Source organism: Typopeltis vanoorti, chromosome 1 (assembly GCF_054136105.1).
Source record: "Typopeltis vanoorti isolate ZY-2024b chromosome 1, IOZ_Tvanoo_1.0, whole genome shotgun sequence".
Classification (NCBI taxonomy): Eukaryota; Metazoa; Arthropoda; class Arachnida; order Uropygi; family Thelyphonidae; genus Typopeltis; species Typopeltis vanoorti.
Window position 1 is genome coordinate 177045748 of NC_143549.1, and position 14092 is coordinate 177059839.

At 37.6% G+C, this 14092-nt stretch overlaps 1 protein-coding gene across 2 annotated transcripts in view; it reads right to left on the reverse strand.

Annotated features, from left to right (window-relative positions):
- Window positions 1–14092, reverse strand: part of LOC150110664 (uncharacterized) — a 253724-nt gene that overhangs the window by 201742 nt on the left and 37890 nt on the right. The window contains exon 1 of one of the 2 annotated variants that reach the window (XM_090400172.1): window positions 7474–7608. The exons of the other annotated variant lie outside the window; for it this stretch is intronic. The gene's annotated coding sequence lies outside the window, so the exon portion shown is untranslated. Of the gene's footprint in view, window positions 1–7473; window positions 7609–14092 lie in introns of those variants that run through there. 2 annotated transcript variants of the gene reach the window in all.

Consider the following 14092-nt stretch of genomic DNA (forward strand, 5'->3'; position numbering starts at 1 on the left):
ATTATTGTTGATGATAGCTGATGAGCTCCAGCCAAGGAGAATAGAAGTTGAATTGCAGGATAGAGAAAAGAGCACATTTGAGGCCATTTGGTGTGAGATTGTGGCTAGCAGAACTAAATATACAATTGGGTGCTGCTATAGACCAGGTGATGGAAAAGATGGTGGTGACAGTATGCACAAGCAAATAGAAGAAATGGGTGGAAGGAGGGTGATTATTATGGGAGATTTCAACTATGGTCGCATTGATTGGAGTGAGGAGAGGACACACGGGAGGAAGGAACTGGATTTTATGCAGTTATTAAGGGATAACTATCTGCGACAGCATGTAATGGAAAATACTAGGGGTCAGAGAGTGCTTGACCTAGTAATAACATCTGAGGATTTGGCTGTAACAAATATGACCACATTGCCACCAATCGGTGAGAGTGATCATAGGGTCTTAACTTGGGAGGTGGCAAAAGGTGTAGAATTTTCAATTAAGACAGGGTACATGTGGAATTATCGGGCTGGAAAGTATGACAAACTTAGGAGTTTGATTGGTTCAGTGCCATGGCATGTACAACTGCAAGGACTAGAAGTTGATAGTGCATGGGAGGTAGTTAAGAAGTGCTTGCATGAAGCAATGGCTGACTGTATACCTAGAGTCCGAATAATAAATCAAGTAGGGGTTAAATGGATGAATAACACCATTAAGCTTGAGTTGCAAAAAAAGAAACAACTATGCAGGGAATTTAAGGAGAAGGGTGACCGGCAGGCACATGAACGGTATAAAGCGCAGGCCAGAAGGGTGACGAGTGTGGTAAGAAAAGCAAAAAAGGATTACGAAAGAACATTGGCCATGCAGGCTAAAGAGAATCCTAAACAGTTTTTTAGATATGTAGCAAGTAAAAGGAAAAATGTACATGGCAGATTGATTTTAAAGAATGCCGATAGTAGGGAGGTAACTGAATCAGTTGAGATAGTTGAGTTACTGAGTGAGCACTTTGCAAAAGTATATCATCCAGGTGGTGACATTGCAGAAACGAATAAACCAGTAGATTATACGGGAATTGTAGTTAATGAAGTGGAGGTGAGTAGTCTATTGCATAACCTCAATGTCAATACATCTGTGGGATTGGATGATATACCAGCTCATGTTGTACGAGAAGCAGCTAAAGAATTGTCAGTACACTTGACCATTTTGTTTAATTTGAGTCTCGGATCTGGGTTAGTCCCGAGCGGGTGGAAAGAGGGGAAAATAGTTCCACTGCATAAAGGTGGTTCCAAGACTGCTGTTGTAAATTACCGACCGATTAGCATATCAGGAATCATTGTCAAGGTCTTAGAGAAAATAGTCAAGAGGAAAATACAAGATTGGATAGAAGAAAATGGGATACTGTATCGGGGACATGGTTTTGTGAAGGGTAGGTCATGCCTCAGTAACTTGCTCACATATTATAACACAGTGACGGCTGAACTGGATAAGGGTAATGGGTTTACGGTGATTCTACTGGACCTTGCCAAGGCCTTTGACAGGATTCCACATGGAATTCTAATCAGTAAATTGCAGCATATGGGAATGGACATAGGGTTGGTGAGATGGATAGGAGGGTGGTTGACGGAGAGATATCAGAGAGTGGTTTACTCGGGAGTAGAGTCCACAAGACGGCCTGTGACTAGTGGTGTGCCACAAGGATCTGTTCTTGGACCACTGCTGTTTAATTTGTTCATAAATGATATAGGAAATGATCTGAGAGGAACAGTTCATTTGTTTGCGGATGATGCGAAGTTCGGTAGGGCAATAGTGAATGCAGATGACGTCAAAATTTTGCAGGATGATTTGGATAGATTGGAGGTCTGGGCTAAGGAGAATGGATGTCAGTTTAATGTGGCAAAATGTAAGGTTATGCATTTTGGGGTGAAAAGATTGGCGGCAGTTTACTGCATTGGTGGAACCCTGCTCCAGGAAATTGATGAGGCACGAGATTTAGGAGTGTTGGTAGATAAGGAATTGAAATTTAGGGGACACATTGCAAAAGTGACCAAAACAGCTCATCAAATCACTTGGTTGCTGAAGAATACGTTGACAAGCAGAGACAAGCAGGTTATTGTTCCTCTGTATCGAGCCTTGATAAGACCCCATCTAGACTACTGTGCTCAGATTTGGTCACCTAGGTTTCTTCTTGATGGGGAGGAGGAGGTGGAGAGGATCCAGAGGCGAGTGACCAAGATGATAGCAGGTCTGTGGAATGAACCGTATGAGAACAGGTTGAGGATTTGTGGGTTGCAAAAATTGGTTGATAGGCGGAGGAGGGGAGATATGATTGAGACATTCAAATTACTGAAGGGTTTCTATAAAATTAATTCAGAAGATGGGCTGGTTGTGGGAGGACTAGGGGATATCCATGGAAACTGGGCAAAAGTGTGGTTAGTAAAGGTGTTAGAGCTGGGTTCTTTACTTTTAGAGTAGTGAATGAGTGGAATGTGCTCCCTGAGTCTGTGGTGGATGCTGTGACAGTGAATGAGTTTAAGGCGAGGTATGATAGATACTGTATAAATGTCAAATAGTTGTGATGAATATGATTTGGGGCCTCCCTCGATGAGTCTAATGACTCCCTGGAGTTGCCCATAATAATAGCAATAATAATAGTAATAATATATATTCCTTTCTGCCCAGTAATAAGCTATAATCTAACGGAGATTACTGACCCCCCCTCCCCCACTGGGAACCAGGTCAAAAGAACATGCCCAGCAGGCAGAACACTAAAGTGCCTCGTGCAATAACTGAATATTTTACAGGCAGAAATTCCTTGTTTTGTTTTCCATCTTTCTGATTGATTAGGAGACATTCGAAACATTATTCTGATATTGCATTTATAGGATGACAGTGTTTTTAAATATTAATTTCCGCTATTACCCGATATCAAAACTTCCTGATTTATAATAATCAGGGAATAATATATTTTGATTTATAATTTGGTAATTTAGAATAATCAAAACTTAGTTTCTGTGTGGAAAAATTAAACGTTATGTGGAACAATTACTATGGAAAAATAATGAATTAAACCATAACAGTTTTTGGGTGTGTTGTAGTATTGCAGTGGGAGGGGGGATGTAAAACTATCAAAGTTGAAATAAAGTTGAATTCTATTGTGAAAATATGAAATTTCACATTTGATGCATGCACATATATATATTTTGTATCAGAGAATAGACACAAAAGTATTGCTTACTTTAAAATTGGAGCAAAATATACAAACTAGCAGAAAATATATACATAGTTTAAATAATAACCGTTTATTTCATTCTATAAAAACCAATTATGCAGGGAAGCCAACAAGGTGAAAGTGCAAAGAACAGTAGATTATGATATTTTGAAAAAAAAATTAGTGATATGATTAAAGAATTGAATATTATTCTCTATAAAGCAAAGTCGTTGAAGAATAATTCACAGATTTCCTTCAGGTAATCTGTGAATTATTCATCGAAATATGATTTTGAACAAAGATAACATAATCTAGAACATCGGCAGCTTTTTTTTTTTTTTTTAATAATATTTCAAAAAATTATTATGAATTAATTTCTTCGAAAACAAAGAAAATGTTCTGTTGAGTAAGCAATTAGACAAAATTAGCACAAAAACATTAAACATTGGTTCTCCAAGGTAATGCAATATTTAAGTGAAGAAAGTATGCAAGGATTTATGTTTTGTCCTGAATTTAAAACTGTACAATAAAAAAAAAAATAAAAATAATTTCTATATTTTAGTAGTGCGTGGGAAATTGTGAAAGAATATTTGTTATCAGCAATGGTAAGTTGTATACCACGAGTGAAGAAGAGGACGCAATTTGGAGTAAAGTGGATGACAAACAATATTAAACAGGAATTGCATGCAAAAAAGAGGCTATGGAAGAGATATAAGGAGACAGGTGAAGAGATGCATGAGGAATATAAGACACAGGCCAGAAGAGTGACTAGTGTGGTAAGGAAAGCGAAACTGGAATATGAGAGGAGATTGGCCCTAAGATCCAAAGAAAATCCTAGGGAATTTTTTAGCTATGTGGCCAGTAGGAGGGGAAATGACTGTGGAAGAATGATATTGTGGGATCAAAATGGGAATAGAGTGACTGATGCATAGTGGAATTGTTCAATGAACACTTTATTGGAGTATTTCATCCTAGAGGAGTCAGTTTTAATGCTAGAGGGATAGGACTGGTTCGAGGTCTGGAGGTACAGGAGGAGAGTGTGTTTCAGATACTGAGTACTCTGGATGTCAGTAAAGCTGTGGGACTGGATGGTATTTCACCACGAGTTTTGAGAGAATGTGCTAGGGAATTGACAGTGCCTTTGACCTGGCTTTTCAATGAAAGTCTGGCTTTGGCAAAGGTGCCCAGGGAATGGAAGGAAGGTAAGATAGTGCTATTGCATAAGGGTGGTAACAGACTGGAAGTGTCTAATTATAGGCCAGTCTGTGTGTCATCAGTAGTTGTTAAGATCTTGGAGAAAGTAGTGAGGGACCGTATACAGCATTGGGCAGATGAGGGTAATGTTATCTGTGAGAATCAACATAGATTTGTGAAAGGACGCTCTTGTTTTAGCAATATGCTAGCCTTTTATAATAAAGTTTCAAGAACATTAGATGAGGGAAAGGCATATACTGCAATTTTCTTAGACTTGGCGAAGGCATTTGACAGGGTGTCACATGATAAGCTGATATTTAAGTTGCAGCACATGGGTCTGGATGTCAGATTGGTCAACTGGATTCAGGATTGGCTGTCTGATAGGTATCAGAGAGTTGTGTATGGTGGAGCAGTTTCCAGGAGGCAGAGGGTTACAAGTGGGGTACCACAGGGCTCAGTACTAGGACCTATATTGTTTAACCTTTATATCAATGACATAGCCAGTGGATTGCAGGGGGATATTCAGTTATTTGCGGATGATGCGAAGCTGGGAAGGATTATTAGTAATAGTGCAGATGTGGTAGCCCTGCAAGAGGATTTAAATAAGCTAGATAGATGGGCAAATGAATGGGGGTGTCAGTTTAATGCAGCAAAATGTAAGGTCTTGAGGTTTGGGAAACATCGATGGGATGCTGCATACTCTATGGGAGGAGTTATACTGGAGGAAGTAGGGGAGACAAGAGATCTAGAGTTGATGATTGATAGAAACCTGAAGTTTAGGGGACATATTGCAAAGGTGGTGAAGGTAACACAGAGGATTGCTGCTATTATGAGAAGGACACTGACCTGCAGAGATAAGAGGGTTATCATTCCGTTGTATAAGTCTCTGATCAGACCACACTTGGACTATTGTTCTCAGATTTGGTCCCCAGGATTTGAAGGGGATAAATTAACTGTGGAAAGGATACAAAGACAGATGACAAAGATGGTTTCAGGACTGTACAAGGATAGTTGTGAGGATCGGCTGAGAGAATGTGGACTGCAGAGTTTGGTGGATAGAAGAAGGAGAGGTGATATGATTGAGACTTTTAAACTGTTGAGAGGTGGTTACAGGGTTGACACTGGGGAGTTCTTTTGCTTGGTTGAACAGCGGGAAGGAGTGATGACAAGAGGCTATCCATGGAAGTTACGAAAGGAAACTGGGAGCAAGAGGGTAAGGAGTGGTTTCTTTGTGTGGAGGGTGGTTGAGCCGTGGAATGCATTGCCTGATGGAGTGGTGGGAGCGAGAACGGTCAATGAGTTTAAAGAGTGGTATGATAGACTTTGTGTTTCTCAGGGGGGACCTCCCCTCGATGAGTCTTGACAGACTTTATGTCTTAGGAAGGACCTCCCTCGATGAGTCTTTTGACTCCTTGGAGGCCTGAATAATAATAATAATAATATTTTTAGTCTCTCTAATATAACTAAGAGTCCAGTTGCCCAGCATAAAACAAGGAACTGCATTCCTTGTTATAGAGAACTGAGACTCTGGTAAGTGTTCTCTACAGCGTGAAGGATTATCGCACCTTATAAAGGGCAGAACAGCCAAGTTGCACTTCTTATCCATGTGATTTCAACAGGTGTACTGAATCGTAACCAGATTTAGCTGGACATATATATATATATATATATATATATATGTCCCAGCCGGTTGGAGGGTTAATTGAATACTGGACTCCTAGCCTTAGTTCCATCAGCCATGATTCAACCCAATCTCTTTTACTCATTCACCAAGCACTGCAAATTACAATTTCCACCACCTATCCTCATAGCTAATATTTCACAGCTCTACCCACCTGTGAACTCCCCAGAGTTTCCTCATATCATGAAGTTAGGTAACCAAATCATACCACATCTAGATTAAGTTTTAATCTAGATGTGGTATGACTAACTCCTTATACAATGGAATTATCACTTTTGCATCTCTACTTATCAAAACAATTCTTTGTAGTACCTTTGCAGTGTTCCTTCTAATGCTTTACAACTATCATCCCAAGATACCATGTTTACTCTAATTCTAAATAAAGCCCCACCATTCAAGTATTCAAGTCCTCTATCTCTGGATTTTGAAGCATGTAAGACCTTGCATTTAGCCATATTAAACTGATAGTGTTGCAAGTTTTTTTTTTTTTTTTCACTTTGTTACATTATAAATTAAAGATGCTAAGAAATTATATTCTCTGTTTCATCCTTTACCCAAGTGTGAGCAAACAAAGTTTGCACACAAAGTCACTTCATGACTAGGCTACTTGTATATAGAGGCTAATGACTTCACATTAATTGCCTTGGTATCCCATAATACAATGTACATATGCTTACGGACATGTATAATGCTACACATTATAGGAAGGGCCACTACCCAGACCAGTTTCAACCATTACGGAGGTCTCATCAATTGAATGCCAGACCCAGAAGTGATACAAAGGTTGAAGTACTGCAGAAGTCATATTTTCATATACACATAGCCAAAAAATGTCACAACTCATTATAAAAAACTCAGTTTAAAGATAGGTGTTGAAAGTTTTTTTTTTTTACTTGGTTATATTATAAATTAAAGATGCCAAGAATTTATATTCTTGGTTTCATCGTTTATCTTCCTTTGCTTACACTTATTACACATAAGTGTAAGCAAACAAAGTTCGTGCGTGAAGTTATAAGCAGTTAAAAAATCGTCAAAAGGCTGCTAATCTTAATAATATGATTATTAAAATAATAAGGGGCAGAGAACATATCCCTGACTGATTTCACATGGACGAGGGTCATTTAGGAAAAAATGCGATGTGCCAACAAGTTTAATATTAAGCGTCACAATTATTCCAACGCTTCTCATAATTTAGTTGTTTATTTAAAACACATCTAGCTTTTACTCTTTATATTTATTTTTTCTATTATTATCTGGATCTTGACAAGACTGATACTTTTTTTAGAACACAAAATTAACACTGTTGCTTTTCTGTTTGCTGTACTGTAGCCAACTGAAAAGCAGCTGTGTTAATTTTATGCTTTATAAACAAGCACATTACTAACAAAGTGATAAGCAAATTTGACTCATTACCTCTCAGAAGAGAGAGACAAGGATATTCAACTACTGACGTCTAACATGCTTAGTTATAATCGACGATGATTCTTAAACAGTACACATTCTTTAACACAACACGAAACAGTACATGTCAAGTACATTTGGAATAAATTTCGGTAACCCCTGGCGGTAATTGCTGGTTATATCTTTTTAGATCCAGATAATTAGTATAGCACAAAAGCGCTAAAATAAACAGAAGTCAAAATATGCGCACTAGTAAATTGAAAACATAGAGACAGACTTTCGAAACTGATATTAGGTTTTCACGTCGAGCTTCTTTCCTAACTGTGCAAGATGTTTTTGGTATTTAGGCCCTCTTCAGAGGGGGGGGGGGGTACGGACTGTCCGAAAACTGTTGGCTTGGTTGGCCGAGTGGTTAGCGTATCCGCTCTCCAGCCAAAAGGCTGAGGGTTCGAATCCCGCCTTGGGCATGGATGTTTGCGATTGTGTGTAGGTACTAGTGGTGGTAGATGATGAAGGTTGGTGGAGTAGTGAGACGAAGAGTTGTAGAGCACATGTCCTCCCTCGATGAGTCTTTGGACTCCCTGGAGGTGTGATGTAATAATAATGATCAGACATCGCAAGTGAAAAACAAACTGGGGTTTAAATAATTCTTTTACCCCCCCCCCTTGAAGGGCGCTCGATTTTCTAAGGAGAATCTAATTGTTTAGATTAATGGGTTTTTTCCCTATTCGACTCTAGTCGTCGACTTCAGGAAGCTTTTCATGGTCTTTGTTCATCTGTTCCCTGATTTACTCCAGTATTTTCCCTCAGAACCCATGTTTTTAAACTCCAAAATCAGAAAACCGACCATAGGTTTTATGCCATTTCAGAACATAATACTAATTAACAGAACTTAATAAATACGCTCGCTGGCTTGTAAGTAACTGCAGACTGGACAAAATATAATATTTTTTAACTAATGCAAAAATAACTTTACACATACAGTATTCAACTTTGAGGAAACATAAGGATATGTATAATGTAAATTGCCGTTCCTTTAACAAAAATTAATTTAACAAATTATATTTTCAGAATATAATTGATGCTATTTCGCTGTTTGTGAAATAGCATCAACAATTTGCTTCTGGAACTTCTGTTAAGTTATTACTGGATCAAAAAAAAAAGCAGCTAACGCCTTTCTCTATTCCCATATAGAGAGAAGGCAAGGTCGTCTTCTTTTTGGAGACTGAGTGGGCAGTTCAATCTCCACTGGTAGCTAACCAGAGATAGTTGGCCCAAGGCTAATTATTATTATTACTTGTCACCTCCAAGGAATCCAAAGACTCATCGAGGGATGGCATCTACTCTACAACTGTCTCCACCACTCACAATCCAGCAACTGACCGCAACTACACCAACGACATCTATTGCCGACCACCACCACCACTAGCATTTCCACAGACAATCACAAACATCCATGCCCACGGCGGGATTCGAACCCGCGGCCTTTTGGTTGGGGAGCAGATACGCTACTCGGCCAGTCAGGCTAGCCATTAAGTAGCCCGCAGTGAAGATATGGCTTAACAAGTGCACCAATCTCATGGTCCCTAACACAATATTTTTAATGCCTGAAATAGTGTGGGTTCTACGGTACTCAAAAAACCCGAGCTTCCAGAAGAAAATCCCGCTTGGTCGTGCCAGAGATCGACTAACTCGGGAACCGATCGAAAAAAAGGCTGAAGTCTATTCGGTGACTAGATTTGAACTCGAAGTCAATCTTTGGATGGTTTAACGCTGAGGAGTGCAAAGTTCCACTGAGCTACACAGGCTCTGCTATTATTATTGGGATTTATAATTAAAAATTATGGGGTCTTAGATGGATTTTTTTTTATTTTTGAGTAGGATTTTGCATAATTTGTCAACTCCAAGTAATTAGAATAAAAGAATACGAGATGGTAGCTGATGTATTCTCGTCATCCCGTAGTTTTGAAAATATAGTTAACCTTGAATTCAGCTATGGGTAACAACAATGGATGGAGCTGGCTGCTTACTTTACAGAAAAGTTAGTGAAGGGCTAAACGTCTCTACCTACTCCTTTTGGAATGATAGAGAATGTACTTAATGATCAACAATTATTAGAAACTTCAATATTTAAAAAATTCTTCTATGTTTACACATCTTAATAGATGATTGTTGTAAAAATCAATTTGATCATTCGCCAAATTATCTCCGCACTGATTCTTCCTACTGACGTCTTTTGGAGACATACCGATATATTAAAATTAAAATCTTTTTAAGCAAATATAGTTGTACTGCCATCGACATTTCCTCAATTGTTTCTGCGCCTTTAGAGAGAGAATGTCTGAAATAGTTGCTTTACATACATTTCATATACATGTGTCTATTGTTTATCATGAAATGATCTATATGATTGCTTACAGTTCCGTTTGGGGGAGTACGGTCGAATTTGTTCATAGATATTTCATTAGGGAAAGTACATGCTGCATATATACTTTCTCAAAGTATATCTCCTTTAGAGAGAGAATATCTGAATTAGTTGCTTTATATACATTTCATATACATGTGCCTATTGTTTATCATTAAATGATCTATTTGGTTGCTTACAGTTCCGTTTGGGGGGGGGGGGGTTGTACTGTCAAATTTGTTCATAGATATTTCATTTGGGAAAGTATATGCTGCTAACTGTTCGCCAAATTATGTTCGACCATCTGGAGGATGCAAAGTTATAAGTGTAATCCCATTGTCATTATTAATATCATGCAGGTTATCTTGGTCAATTGTTCGTTTATAGCTCTTATATCTTCCTATTTTAGCATTAAAGTCACTCGTAACTGATATTTACAAGTCCCAGGTCAAGAATCAAGTATTCAGTTTTTCAAAAAATTTATCTTTGACATCGTTATCTATATCTTCCACTGGTGGTTAATAACCTTTGACAATTACAGCATAAAAGGGATGACCAGAAATTGAGATAAATTTGGTCATCTACTGGCGTGAAAGTTTTTACTTACGGCAAGATAAGATCTGGCACGATAAAAACCACATTATTTTCAGGCCTGTCTTTCTCTAAGATTCTTATGACCCAACTGCCTCGTTTCTTGTATAGTTAATATCTGAATATCGTAATTTTCTATTGCATGAATAACACATTGAAGAAATCCAGATCTAAAGAAGTTTTTATATTTCATATTTCAATTCTGAGACCATTAGTCAATTCTAATCAATTATCGTTGTGGAGTGAACAGCGGTCTGGTTTGTAATCCAGGTTGTAGTTTTGTAATTCATGTTTTTTTTTTTCATTTACAATAGACCGATAGTCAGCAGGTAGACAAGTCCTGATTTTGGGGACCAAGGAACAGACTAAGTCTGTTCTCTATACTTTTAGCTGTCCAGCACAGGACGCCTGCAGGTAAATACGTTAGGAGTATATACTCACAGAAAACATAATTTGTTCAGATATTTTCGAAATGATATCTTCCAGACATGCGCTTGAAGATTTTAAGCTTGCAGTCTAAACCTTAATATTTCAGATTGTGTTTCGTTGAAGATTCAGATTCTCACAAGACCATTCGAAAGCCAGAAATTGTTGGTAAAATGATCCACCTTTCAATGAGATTGATAAAAAATGCGCCTGTAATCATGCTAATAAAGACGATGTATGTATGTTACTGTAGGTGTGCACAATTTGCAGATCAGATTCTGATCTCCAGTCTATCTTCAAACTATAAAAAAAAGATAAAAAAAAGATTCGATGTAGTTGTTTTTAAACACAAAGTTTACACAGAGAGAATGCAGCATAAATTTAAAGTGTGAACATTTTTTAGATTTATTAACATTTTTTGATAAGTGAACATGTACAGATTTGCGGGTGGAACATCTCAAATAAACCTTTGAACCCCAATTAGTTGATCTCTAGCACCGGAAAGCGAGGTTTTTTGTTTTTTTCTTGAGACTCAGTGTTTTCGTCCCGTAAACTAAAGAAAATCGACTGGAGAACTCACATTATTTCAGACAAAAACATATCCTGTTACGGTTAGGTACCAAGATATGACAACACCTCTTTGCTCATCTCTTCGTAGGTTGCAGTTTATAATTAGTGACAGTCTTGGGCCAGCGATCACTGATTGGCTGCCGGTGGAGATTGAACTGCCCACTCAGTCTCTAGTCGCCTACTCCCTATAAAAGAATAAAAGGAGTTAGCTGATTTTTTTTAATATCCTTTATGGAAGTGAAGTTTAAGAAAATATGTTAGTTTCTCAGTTGCAGATATAAACTGAGATTAATATGATGCTCCAATATCAGTGAATTGTGTCTGGGCGAAAATCGCTGCAAGAAAGGAACTGACAGAGTTTGAAAGAGACATTGTTTTAGGATGCCATGTTGAATCTGATTCAACATGGCATCCTAAAACAAACAGATACAAATTGGATCATTCCAGGTCAATAATCAAGGATACCATACTGAGATCGAAGGGAATCAACAACAAATATTACCCACGACTCACCAAATGCGACCATAGGCTGCTAAAAAGGATATATAAATATCGCCATTTGCCGACCAACACGTTGTATGCGGAGTTCCGGGCATCGACTGCAATGTAGCACAGCATGCGTGTCAGAATTCACCTTGACGCCAGTTTCGAATGAGCAGTCGCACTGATATAATGTTTTCATCTAGATTTCTAACTGCAGCTTTCTTCATGTTACTCTAAAAGTACTTTTCATATTCTTTTTGCTTCTTTCTTTTCTTTCGTCTATGAGGACGCCCAGCATATTCTTGAACTCTTTGTATTCTCTTCAACTGATTTTAGCAGAACAAAATGACTTGAAGTGTGTATGTGTGATTTATTCTTGACTTAAAGCGAATAATACCGAAACACACAACGTCTCTGTGTTATTCCCTTTCAAATACATTTCAAACAACGTTAACACTTAAATATTTTTGCTCTAGCCATTTATAAATAATTCATCACAACTGCTTAGCAGCAAGCATAAACCTGACTATACTTTTTGAAAACATGTATTACACTTAAACAAAGCTCACTCTGGACAAATCTTAATATTCTAATGCTGTAGAATTTGATGAATTTTTAGCAAGGTCAAACTTAAATTTCTCTTGAGATTTTACTTGATTTTCAACTCATTACACATCAAAAACCATTGACTGTCCAAGCAACTTCTTGTCAATAGTACAGGAAATTATAATCTTCACCAGCCTTATTTAATCAGTAAATGCAGATATAATAGACGAAGGAGGTTAATCGACAGTCTGCAATTCTTAATTAGTACCCTTATCCTATAGAATAATATGCTCCAGTGAGAGAAAATTAGAGGCTAATAAGTGAATCTTGGCAATAATAAAATAGCAAAAATTACATCATTTATTACTGTGGTTATCGTTTAATTTTTATTGTTTTCTAATTATGCCACAGGTACCTTTAAAAATTGACAATGATAGCAACAGGTAAATATTTGTGATGGACTATGGTAGAAATTTTACCGAAAGTTAAGGATTGAAGATATATGACCAGGAGGAGATCTGCAGAATCATTGTGCTACCGATATGTACAAAATAGAACGAGTTGTGCAGGTAATTTAACACTTAACCAAGAAACTTGCCTTCAGTACTAAATGCTTGTGATCCATAACTGTTGTTACTAATTGCATGATTTATCTGCCTGGGTAATCCTGAGTTGCTTTTGATGTGTGTTTTTGATTGTCTTTTGATGTGCGTCTCTCACAGTTGACAAATATGTGTTATTTGTCAACTTCTAAACGAATGATAGACGTGCACGAGCTCTTAAAAACGCCCTATTTCCAATAGTACATAACTGCACTGAGTGGCGCATAACCCTAGCCTTTATAACATGTTGAACCATGTGGTTTGCTCATTGTATAATTTTTGCAAGGTGTTTGTATATCTATTCACAATGAAGGAAAGAAGGACATATCGAGTGGCTGATTACCGAAGATATGGTATACTACGATAAATATAAAATCTATCATGTCCAGTTGTTGAAGTGTATTAATTTGTAACTTGCTTAAATGAATTAGAAATGTATTTTGGAATGATGCCAAAGCAACTAAGGCTGTGAGGCCAGTGCATTATGTGTGTTAATTGTACGTATGCATTCTCAAAAAAAAAAGTTTCCAGGAAGAGAAACACTTCCACCTTCGTACGGCACCCTAAGTCATCTCTTGTTGAAGGAGCCTTAAAAGTTCTTCTCGTCCTAGAATTTCATATAAGTTTTCATTTAAATTATATTTCGATCCACTTTGCAACAAGGCAAGTAGTAAGCTTTCTGGTGTCGATTTGCAACGTTTTCTGCTAACGCCTGTTATTCCCCAGTGGAGTAGGCAAGGTCGCCAGACCACTGTCCACATCTCGTGGTTCCTAATACTATATATTATTGTTTGAATCAGTATAAGTTCAAAGGCCGATTTTTTTTTTTTTGTAATTCATTTCATGCCTTCAACTATGCCTTTTGGGAAAATATGTATTCCTACTAAGATATTGACCCAGAAAGGCTTCAATTTGGCAAATTAAGTAATTCTTAATGAGGATATTAAGGATCCATCGCCTTTTTATAGTAAAAAAAAAAATGAAACTTGATTGCAAGCCAAAACTCTGA